The sequence below is a fragment of the Pinus tabuliformis genome, chromosome 5_1 (assembly GCF_031772625.1).
Source record: "Pinus tabuliformis cultivar Carrire ecotype Pingquan chromosome 5_1, CPIR1, whole genome shotgun sequence".
Lineage (NCBI taxonomy): Eukaryota > Viridiplantae > Streptophyta > Pinopsida > Pinales > Pinaceae > Pinus > Pinus tabuliformis.
In genome coordinates, this window is record NC_142305.1 from 396391849 (window position 1) to 396402847 (window position 10999).

Genomic DNA, 10999 nt, shown 5'->3' on the forward strand with positions numbered 1-10999 from the left:
GCAAATTTGGGTTCTGCCTCCGTACCAATGTTCACCTTCTTAGTTTTCACCGGTGCGGCTATATCAGGGTTCTCAATCTGTGGTCCTTGAACCTCGTTGTGGTCTTCTGTTTCTGGAATGTTAATATTCTGTGGATCCTCATCCTCCTCTTCAACAGTTACATTATAAAATTCCAGCATGCAACTCAGCTGAGTAGCCCATTCAAGCTGAATCAGGTCTAAAGGCTCATGCATTATCCTAAAGATGGTTGCTTTTACCTCTTGTAGCGCTTCATCAATACTGTCCCGCCCATCCTAAAAAATGAAGGTCATCATGAATCCTTCACACAGGATATCCCATTCACCTGTCCCATGGAAGAGCTTTGTTTCTATATACTAGTTCATTGGTATAACATCTAGGGTATGACAGAATAGGTGTACCCACTCAAGTTGTGGCTTTTCTCCATAGGCCTGCGCCCACTTGGCCAGATGCACATGTGGATCATCCTATCCATCATACTTGTCTGTCAATCATACCTTAGGCTTCCCAAATCATGTTCGCATCATTCTCCTACATTCGCACCAATCATCAAAGCTTCCTTTGTGCGTACCCCACCATCTTGTGGGTGTAGCACACAACACCCAGTCCAAGGCCTGGAAGCATTGCTTTTTCGGCACCTCCCTTTCAAATGAATCCAAGAAGGTATCTACCTCATTTAGACCATCATAAGTAGGCAGATTTCTTTCTTCTGATGACACACAGCGTAGGGACTAAGTCATCATATTATAATTCAACGTAGTTACTTCGTGTAATCGATTCTCCCATGTTTCTACTTCTTCGTAAGAATTCGAAGTGCAGGAAATCTTGTGCTCCAATGTAAGCCGCCCATCCACAGTGGGATTCAACCAGTCTTGGTATCATGCTATTATCTTGTAGATGCAGTCTAGATCATCATCACTCTCATAGCCGTGGACTAGTTCCATATAGCGCGATCCCTCAACAGGATCCAGGGCTATTATTACATGTAGTGACTTCTTCTCAAAGATAATATTTCACTTCTTCAGATTGATTACCCCATTCATATCAGTGGCCCAATCAATTCCTAGGAGCACGGGGTAGGGATTGGTGTCATCAACAATCTTTATTACTTCAAAATATGCTAGCACGCTCACTCCATCAATATCCACGGTTACTCCCTGCAATCGCCCCATGGGTATAATTTTATGCTGGTTCGCCATTCTCAGCTGAATCAGAGACCATTGCAGTGCACATCTTCCCATTCGTTCCCATGTCTGTTGCGGTAGAACATTTGCATCTGATCCCAAATCCGAATGACTTGATCCATCTCATATTCTCCGATCTGCTTGGTAAGTCTCATTTCACGCCTCATCCTTGTTTTATGCTTTCTGATCTTTCGGACTACATGCGGTTCGCCTAATGCGGTCCTAGCACATCTATTGGTAAGTTCCTGTAACCCTTTCACAACCTTACTGTCGCGCAATAACTTCATACAAGTTTCTAGGAAAGTAGTGAGCATAGAGGGGTCCATCTCCGATTCTGGTTTATCTTTGCTTCCTAAAGTGGAGGCCTCAGTGAAGCTCTTCTTAGCTTCCATGAATGCTTCGCGAGCGTGCTCCAAATCAAACTCATCTTCTTTCGTTGGGGCTTTGCGAACCCGGGTATTATCTTCCAGTTGTTTTCCCTTGTCCTCTCCCATCACAATTCCACTTCGAAGCACTATGTTTAAATTCAAATCTTCCTTGCGCAGCTCAGACCTCATCATCTATAAGTTCTGTGTCGGGGGAGGTGGTAGCGCTCCTTTGTCGCATATCCTAGCTATCAGTGTAGGAAAATATTTTGTCTCATGATCAAACTATGTGCAATACTTGCACGATAGACACGTTGGATTAGTGCAATAGTGGGAACAGTGTCCTGGTCCTTTGCAATTGTAGCAAATGAATTGTCCACAACCTCTACCAGGTCCTCCTCCGCCTCAGCCTCGTCCACTCCCTTGAAATCCTGTTCACGCCAGCCCTGCATTCTGGTCAAGGGGCTACATTTCAGCCTGAACCCTATAGGTGGGAGTTCTATCCATCATCAATTCATAACTCCTACAAGTACGCTTGTCATGTCCCACCAACCTACAAAAGTTGCAGAACAACTGTTGCGGAGTTTGCGTATACTTCTATAACAAGTGGAAGTTATCCGTGGCATGCTTTCCGGATACTTGACAGATAGTGCACCACAAAGTAGGTGTCATGCTAGGTCCTGCTTGAGCTTCCAGCCTTAGAGGCATCGGTCCTCCTCCTACAAGGTAATTTGTAAAGACCGGGCAATGGTCTTTTTCATGACCCTGACTCTTTCATTTCACACACCATACTTCTTCGCACACTTCTGGTCGAACCGTCTTATCCTGCTTCAAGCTTTGCATCTCAAGGCATGGATTCTTCAGCTGCGCATGGATCTGTTGAACTCCTAGATTAAGATCTTGCATCGGGGTCTCATGTAGTCTCATGGCAATCTCTAAGGCCTCTGCCTGAGTTGTTATCTTCTAATGCGACAATGCACTTCTTAATGTGGTAGTACCGAAGCCACAAACCACTCGTGATGATGTCCATCTGTCAAATTCATGTTGGCTTTGCAGATCGTACATTTCAGCCTCTGATCTAACTCCCACGGCATCTCGCCTGGCAGCATCGTGATCTCAACTGTGCTTTAGATTTAGGCCTGCTAAATTCCCTATTCAGTGTTGCTTTGATGTTTGCTACTCTCGCGTTTGGGTTATCATTGGAGTACTTAATATACCAGGTTAGCACGTGATCCTGTAGGGCACTAACTAGTGTTGATTTCTTTATATGGTCATCTGTAACACCTTGAGGTTCCCATACAGCCTTTACTACAAACCAGAATTTGTCTGGATCCACATTTCCCAAGCCTTTGAACAAAGGCAACTTCACCGTGTTTTCCATACTGAATCGAGGTAGTGGTGAAGGTGGTACAAGTGAATTTGGAGGGGATGGAGGTGAAGCCAGTGGTGCTGTGGGTAGAGGTGGTATTCACGAAATTCCTCGTCTTATCAGATGAATATCACTTCGCGGAGAGACCTTCATGATCCCTTCCTCATCCCCTCACGGAGGTGAAACAAGGGGTTGTTCTCTAGACCCTTATTTCCATCGTTTCTATAAATTCTTCTGCTTCGCGTAGACCCGAACATCAAGGTAACTACATAACCCACTTTTTGCACAACAACATTTTAATCCAAGTATTCAAAGATTTTGTGTACTTACCTCGCGGTCTTTTGAAAAAGTGTTGCTTTGCCTCACTATAGCTAACTGAGGTGTCGACCGCGAACTCAGTAACAAATCCTCCTATAATGTGATCGAGCCAATGATTGATGGCGCGCGCGATCTTATCCTCCGATGCTTCCAATATTCACACTAGTTCTGGGGTCCACACAATAGGACTATCAAGTTTCCACCTTCCTTGGCTATCTGCTAGCTTCGTGATCCACTCATATAGCTTAGTAGGGAAGGATGCAAAAAAGATTCCATGGATCTCTGTGTACAGGTAACTGTGTAACCACTATTCTTGTGACAGTCGCGGGTTTCTGTTTTCCTGTGCTGCGAACTCGTGAATTCTTTTGTCCAACGAGCCTTCGATTTCTTTCTCAGTTGGATTCCAATGATACGACATAACACATCTCTATGCAGATTTCGGTCCCGGCAACGGAACCATTTGTTAGCTTGAGGGGGCCTGACCCAGGTTCAATGTTAGTTAGCCAAACAAATCCCTACACTACTAGCCCTTTCAGCATCAGCCCGCGAAGTGCGGATTGAAGTCTCACCTGAAGCAATATGGGGGGATGCTGGAACCAAGTTTCCGCACCCTTGAGATGGTTGTGATGTCCAACTATACCTGTCTTCGAGCATGTTGCTTTACTCTCTGCTCTATCCTTCATTACCTTCACGAAGTGTTACCATCAGCTTTCGCGTAGCTCTAACCAGGGCTGAAGTCCTTTCGTGTTGCTAAGGTAGTGAGCTGCGATATCTCCTAAACTACACTAAGTATCTTACTTATCTTATTAACAAATCTTAGTTAGCTTCGCGAAAATAGATGTTCTTACTGGCGTTCACTTAACCAATACAGTTATACACATTCGTGCATCATATAAGCATTAGAAGTGAAATTCATACCCAATATAACAGATGCATAAATAGGAAATAAAGACGCAAAAATGATATAATACTTCTCTTTATTAATACTTCCAGATGATTACAAACTCGACTCGCCCTGCGCACTCAGCTGCAGGGGCCCATGCACTCAGCTGCAGACTACTAGGCCTCTACACTCAGCTGTAGAGCCTCTACCTATGCTACAACCCAAAACTTAGACTTACACTTCAGATCTATCTCTCTAACATCTTCATCATTGATTTTCCATATTGTATATCCCTATCTACTTAGATCTTTGCTCTATTTATACAATCCCATGGTCCGCAGACCATGGGTAGATCTTCTACAGACGACATTACATTATCAAAATAAGGGCGGACAACCCTATGACTCTTTAACAACTACGCACTCTGTGCCCACAAAATACGGAGTCCTTACATTGGAATTACAAAATTGGACCAAAATTTGGGCTCTAAGCCCCAAAACTACCCTTGGGGGATCCCGCACCCAACAGTCTCCAAACCTACTACTGGAACCTCTCTGAGAACTGGAAGACTCCCCATAGTCACTAAAACAGTGGGATCCAGAATGACCATAGCCACCCGCTGACCCACCACCATAGCTACTTCCCGATCCACTACTGTAACTGCCTCCTGATCTCACATAACTTGAGCCCCCATAATCTCCTCTTGATCCACCATAGCTTGAACCACCAGATCAGCCCCTCCTGAACCACCGTAGCTTCCAAAATGACTCCCTCCTGAACTGCCAGAACTTCCAAAACAACTCCCCCCTGAACTAATGTGTAGATGTGAAATCACAAGAGAATCACAGATATAATCAAAGAAATTGAAATGAATTCGCTTAAAGATAGAAGAATGCAGATACTCCTTGTGTTCTAAAGGGAAATACTAAATTAGTTGTGTTTAGATGTTGGTAGATCACTTCTCTCAACAATAATATACTTGCAATTTTTTTCCCCTTGACTTTGTTTGCTGGACATAAAATATATAATATTAGTATTACTTCACACCACAAATTAACTGACCAGTATGAAAATCCCACAAGATGATAAGTCAAGATACATTTGCTGAGAGTGCAATGGCTCATCACTTTGAATACGATGACTGAAGTTGTGCTTGAAGAAAAAATTTGCCAAACATTACTTGATATTAAACAATGAACCATTATTGGCAAAGAAGAAGAGTGGTTGTACTCTTGGTTGTAGATGTCTTACATTTTTCACAGTCTACTAGAAAACACACCAGATTTCTTACATCTGATCAAATTTTCAAATACAAATTGTGAGTTCATTTGAAGGAGATATGACAAGCATGCCATTCATACAAGTTAGGTTTTCTCTATGGTATGTTTCTTTTCTTTCTCCATATTGTTTTTGATGGGGATAAACAATTGTTTATTTTTCATTATTGTTTTCCATTACATTTGATTTGTGTTACATGAAGAGACAAATATATCTTCCACCTAGGTTTCATGAATATTAAAAATTGCTATCTACCTTAGCCTTTGATCTATCAATAATTAAAAAAACACCATATTCAAACTAATTTTTTTCTCATATTCGTAAAACTTAGCTTCCACCCTAGGTTGTAAGTATCCATGCGATAGCTATGTGTAGGAGGCTCTGTGCTAGTAAATTTATGTAAAACCATTTCATTCTAATCAATTATTATAGTGAGAATGCTTGGCACATTTTTAAGGTTAAAGTCTTGGCATAATTCTGAAGGTAAGTCCTAACAATTGTTGCAAACAAATACAAATATTTGTACTTACAAATCTGAGGCAACTTCTGTGAGTTGGCAATGTCTAAGCTTTCAACTATCCCTTGGTATGAGTGAATTATGTATGCACAGTTTAAGCTTATCCAAGACAAACAATCCAACACTAATCTGGATCCTTTCTTGAGGCTACTGTGGAAGATTTTTTCTACAAAACTACATCATACTTATAGATTGTGGTCTAGGTGTTAATAGTGAGCACTAAAGTTATTTTAGTAGACAACCTTGTATAGAAATTGCAATGAGATTTTGCTTAAAGGTGACTTAATTGTATCACATTGATTTTGACATGACAACATCAATAAAATGATATAAGTCGTTGCAGTTGGTATACCTATGTTTGGTGCATTAATCATTGTATGACATTGAAGGAATCTAGTGGTATTCGTGATCAACACTATTGCTTGATTGACAACAATATGAACCTTGTGTTGTACAACATTTGTATTGACTGTGAAGGATTTAAGGAGGAGTAATTTTGTTTTTGCTGAGCCTAGCAAGGATTGTCAAATAGATTGTTTATTGGTCCCTATGGTATACATTCTTTGGATCTTGTTTTCTCCCTCAATTGTACCATTTTTTAAGATCATTTAAAATATTAGATTCATAGGATAGGATACCATTAATCATGTGAGCCAATGATCTTGGACGTTTTCTGATTGAATTCTTCAAAACTTATTGCCATTTGATCTTCCAAAATGTGGAGATAGTTTTGTTGGTTGGAATAATGTTACGAGTTATAATAACAGAGTTTCTTTTCTGCTTCCACCTTGCATTATTTTTTGTGGATATGGGTAAGCAATATGTTCTTCGAGTAAAGAATAAATTCTTGTGTGTAGAGTCATTGAGTTTACTATGGTAATGACCGTAACATTTTGCAGTCTTTTGTTTGTTGGCCTGTGGTTTAGTGGTTGAGTGATTGATACACGACATCACCATGTTAATGACCCAAAGTCAAAATTAGAGATCATAGTAAGTTGGTTGAATTTTATGAGATTTCTATGCAATATTAATTCAATAATTAATAAAAAATAGAGTGAGGCATCCTAAATCAACTTCTGTTTATAAAGCTTTAGAATTTCATTTTTGCTACATCTCTACATCTTATTTAGATTTGCCCATTCCCATGTCGTGAATACATCTCTGCATATTATTTAGATTTTCTCATTCCCAAGTCGTGATTGTTCCTCAATTTACGCCTTAAGGCATTTCATTTGCAACATCTGGTGCAAATGCTAGTTTAAATATTTTTTACTTCAATTATAAGTAATTATGTTTTCACAAGGTGTACATAATCATATTATATTTGACTATTCATTATATTTATTCTAACTAAACTATAATACAATACTTGTTATTTTTCAAAATCAATAAAAATATTTTAGAAAAATTGAGACATGGTATAACATTTAGATGTGATATTATTAAAATTTCATGGTAAAAATGATTAGTCTCGAGCTTTAATTGTTAATTAAATTGTCTATTGGGTAGGTAAATGTTGAAATTGTTTAGAAAAATAGTTACAATGTTTAAGGTTAATCTTAATTAGAGGTAGAGGGGTTAAAAACATAAAACCATATGATGACATCTCCATTTCCATATTGATTGCAACTCTCAATATGGAATTCTGTTGAGAACCTTTACCTCAACAATGAATGCCACTCCCCCAATTCCTCTTCTTCTTCCTTGGGCCACATTTAGTATAGTTTGTGGAATTAAAAGAGCAGATGGTAGTACACTCTGCGGAAGTGAATTCTCTCTCAATTTTCCCCTTACTGATACATGTGAATCCTGGCTATCAAGCATATTCAGAAAAAAATCATGGCTTTCATGCATATTCGGAAAAGAATCATGGTTGTCAAGCATATTCGGAAAAGGACAAAGTTGTTTCTTAACCTGCCCCTAAAACGCATTTGAGGAGATGAATTGAGGTCTTGACCTAAACCTATAACCTATTTAAAGAGAGGACACCTATTTATCTTGATTTGTTGATATCGACTATTAAAGTCTTGGCTTTCAAGATCTTTTATGATTTCTTAATGAGGTATTTGATTTTCTAACTTAATAATATCTTTCATATAAATAAAATCAATATAAATAATATATACGTAACATTGCAATTTTAACATATTTATTTTGATATAAATACTTTTAAAATTATAATTCATTAAAATCCTAATAATGTAAGGGAAAAAAATATTATGAAATATAAAATAAATAAATTTTAAAATCAAATAAATTAAAATTTGATCTTAATGAAGGTTAGTGATTACCATACATCATATTTCTCTCTCTCACACTTACATATAAAATTAAGATAATATGCAATTATGAGAATAATGGGTGAGTGTGTATACATATGTTATGTATTAACAAAAAAAAATTACCCATGTAAATTAGTTTAATAAATCTAGGAAAAAAAAATGAAAAAATAAATATATATAAAAAAGGTTTCTGCTAATATAAATTAGTTTCATAAATATAAAAGAAAAATAAATATATCAATTCTTCTGATCATTTAACAATTAAATAAAATATTAAAAATTAATAATTTAATCCATTAAATTGCAAAATTTATGATATTTAAGAAATATTATTTTAAATAAAAATTACTATAATAAAATAAGGTAATATAAATTTATTAAATAATTTAAAAATTAACATTTACCAGTTATATATTTTTAAAAATTATAAAACATTTAAAAAAACTACATTTCAAAAAAATTAATCTTTTAAACTTAATAAACTAATTAATATCTTTTAACTTAATAAACTAATTAATATTAAATTCCCATGTGTATTTTCAAAGAAATTATTTGTAATTAACATCTCCTCTCAGTATGTGTATTTACAAATCGAACTGCTTAGATTCCAAATCTCAGATTTATGAACAATGTTCAAACCACAGTTTTGATAAGACGAGGTTAAGGTTAAACTATAGAGCCAAAATCCCTCTGGTTGTTGCAGTCCAAGTTTGATCCGTAGCTCACCCGGAGAATGTCACAGAATCTTTTGTAAAAGCCGATGCGATCCTCCTTCTCCTTGATGTTTCCTTTCCCGCACTCCAACCCACCATTGATGATGTTGGTAACCATTCCATATCCCATAGTTCGCAAGGCAGCCTTGTCGCTGCTAGACGGACTCCATTTCCCAGTCATCCATCGTGGCAGGAAGGCTTTGGAGGCTGTGCGGTCATCCATAACCACATCGCCGTCTTGAACGAGACCGTGGGATTGTTACCAACGATGTCAGGGTTGTTTATGCCATCGAATCCGATTGCCTCCCCGGTCGCTGCATAGTTGAAATTCCTGAATAATACAAAGCAAATTGAACAAATGGCGCATGAAGGTTAAATTTGATACGAATACTTTTTTGAGTGTGTCTGTGCAGAATACAATTAGAGGAATTAAAATTGGGAGATATAGAAATCGAAGATATAGAAACCAGTGACCATGATAATTGAAGGGGCCCTTGTCCATAGTAGCTCTTTCCAAGTGCATCGGGGCATTGGGTGGTTTCATCACAATAACCAGGAAGATCACCTACCTCCTCTTTGAAACAATAACCCCACGAGTATTGGTCGGGAGGGGTCGTCGCCCATCCGCCTGTTTAGCAATATTTCATAGAAAATGAGATGTAAAGCCAAGTAAGATCACAGAGAGAAAGCACAAGTAGTAGAGATGAAATATGACCTGTGGTTTCATGGGAGGATTGTCCAAAGAAAGCAGCGAGCTCTCTTTTCCGAGTAGTGAGATTGCCAGTGGTGCCAAAGCCAGGAAAATCATTGGCAGCCGTAATGAAGGTAGAGTAGTTGTAGAATCCTCATGCCATGCAAACGTCGGCATTTCTGTGCTTCAATAACTCATTGAAAATGCTTTCAGTGATGATAGATGCAATTGCCTGTCCACCATGAGTAGAAGGTGAGGGAGGAGATGGTGAGGGAGGTGTGGGTGAGGGAGGCGTAGGACTCGATCTTCTGCATTGGCTTTGGCAACCCTGCCTGCAATAGGCCTCCGTGTTGCCACACCATCCCCATATGCTGCAGCACAAGTCATCCCGACGGAGTGCTCCACCTGCTTGCTCTCCACAGTCCTGATCCGCAGATACAAAATACAAATTCATCATCGTCATTGCAAGCAAGGCGATCGCCATCACAGAGAACTTCATCAATTTCATATTTTGGACACTCGCTCTATGTTAGCACTGCATTAATTGCAAGTTTCCACTTGAACCATCTGCTACTCAGCTTGCATTCCCATCTTCTACACCTAAACCAGCCCAACAGATGTGGATGTGTGCTACTACCCAGCCTACGATCCTTCTGGGATAGCAGGGAAGAGAAAAGCTCGAAAATTGGATTTCATTAAAGCTTTTAATTCGAATCTCCGTGTAAAAGCCAAACCAAAGAACATCATACAATCTGGAGCGGTTCGGAACAAATTCCTCTATCCTCTAAAACTCTATTTTTTTTCTTGACCTGTAAAATGAAAAAGATGACGCCTAAAAGCTGGTGCCTGTCTGTGTTGAAATTATAATTTCAACTGCAATGAACAGAACAGCAGCAGCTACTTTATTCATTTGTCGTGATCCGGCGCCCCACATTTTCTCCCGATCTTTTATGTCACCGCCATTACCATCTTTTCACTCTTTAATTATTTTTGAGTTCCCGAAGGATGAAGATCAGATACAGCACTACATCATTACTTCTCAACAACCATATTAATGAGTAGAACGGCTGAAAGAGAAAAGAATCAGCCTCGAGCCGACGTATTATTTAATAGTCATAGATTTCATCACCACCGACTGAAGAAATACAGCAAAAGATCAAATCTGTTAATCATGAGCAGCAGAGACTTCATCAGCAAGTTAAAGCGGTGAAGACCCTTTCCCGCACTATAAATAGAAACAAAAACAGAAGTAGAAAATAGAGGAAATAGATTGAAAGTCCTTTTGTAACACACAGCAGTGTAGAACAAGAGAGTTTTTTTTGTATTGCACAGCAGTGCTGAAATTTTCTGAGATAGTTGTTTTGTGGAACTGAAGCGTTCC

General features: G+C 38.6%; 1 pseudogene; it reads right to left on the reverse strand.

The window, feature by feature from the left end:
* Positions 1–8880: 8880 nt before the first annotated feature.
* On the reverse strand, positions 8881–10117 carry LOC149165122 (basic endochitinase-like; annotated as a pseudogene).
* Positions 10118–10999: the final 882 nt, after the last annotated feature.